This window comes from Echinops telfairi, unplaced genomic scaffold (genome assembly GCF_000313985.2).
Source record: "Echinops telfairi isolate 266 unplaced genomic scaffold, ASM31398v2 ScPeMD7_443;HRSCAF=831, whole genome shotgun sequence".
Taxonomy (NCBI): domain Eukaryota; kingdom Metazoa; phylum Chordata; class Mammalia; order Afrosoricida; family Tenrecidae; genus Echinops; species Echinops telfairi.
The window spans coordinates 35588285-35589628 of NW_022104341.1; the positions used below are offsets into that span (position 1 = coordinate 35588285).

At 43.2% G+C, this 1344-nt stretch overlaps 1 protein-coding gene across 2 annotated transcripts in view; it reads left to right on the forward strand.

The window, feature by feature from the left end:
* Positions 1-1344, forward strand: part of MCOLN3 (mucolipin TRP cation channel 3) — a 46445-nt gene that overhangs the window by 13627 nt on the left and 31474 nt on the right. The gene's annotated exons all lie outside the window — the stretch shown is intronic.

Consider the following 1344-nt stretch of genomic DNA (forward strand, 5'->3'; position numbering starts at 1 on the left):
TTTTTTTTTCTCTTTCTTTTCCTCTCCTTTTTAGTTGGCTGCCATATGTATCCCTGGATTGGGTCTGGCCCTTGCCATAATACCTGGACCTCACCCCAGAAATATATGTATGCAGTAGCTTTCCCCCTATGCCCCTTTTGCATTTTTAAGCCTACCTCAGTGGACTCATGTTGTACTTGTTCATTTGTGCTTGACTAACTTCGCTTAGCATAATTTCCTCCGGTTCTTCCCATGCAGAGATGCGCTTCATACATTCATCACTGCTTATTAGGGATGTAGTACCCCGTTGTATAGTACTCCATTGAATGTATGTACCACCGTTTTTTAATCCACTTGTCTGTTGATGGAAAGGAAATTTGGGTTGTTTCCAACTCCTTGCGATTGTGAACTGTGCTGTGATGAACATTGGAGCACTGATGTCTGGCTGTGGTTTGTCTTTTGCCTTTTCTGGGTATATGCTCAGTAGGGGGATTGCTGGGGCAATTGTTTCCCCTTCATATATTACAGTAGTTAAAATAAAACACTACAAGAAATAGTTTAAAGGTAAATATAATTTGTGCCCACACCGACAGTGAAAGTCAGTCCCTAGACATAGTTATTTACAAGTAAGAAAGGCTGTCAGAGATGATATGGCATAAACTTTTAAATTTGTAAAGATGAACTTGAATGAAGTTCAGTGTGTGACTTGCCCAACGTCACAGAAATGAGACTTGATTACAGAACTCCAATTTACCAGCCCTCTCAGCCTTTTCCAAAGAGGGCATTTACTCTGAGTGTAAGTCTGAGGCAGGCTGAAACTGGTTTTAATCTGGAGTAAATTTTTTTTATCTAGATAAAAATTTCACATCGGAAATCCTGAGTGCCACAGATGATTCAGTGTCCAACTACTAGCTCAAAGATGGTCTGTCTGAGCCCACTTACAGGCTCCTCAAGGAGCCCTGGTGGTGTAGTGGGTTATGAGTTGGGCTGATAACCCAACAGTTTGCAGTTCGAAACGGCCGGCTGCCCCAGGGGAGCAGGATGAGGCTTTCTGCGTGAAGAGTTCGTTTCAGTAACCCACAGAGGCTCTTTTGAAGTAAGAGTCACTCCCTGGCGGTGAGCGTGGTCTGTAGTTTCAGAGGCTCCTCAGAAGGCAGACTGGGTGGGTGGTTTCTTGAAAACCCTGTGGAGCACATTCTTCTATGCACACCCGGGGTAGCCACGAGTTGGAATTGACTCCATAACTATTAACAACAATAACAACAACATATTTCATAGCCAGTAAAATCCGCAGAACCTGTCAGAGAAGGAAGATGCAAATAATTTCCCCACCAATAGAGAACGACAGAAAAGTAGTAAGACTGC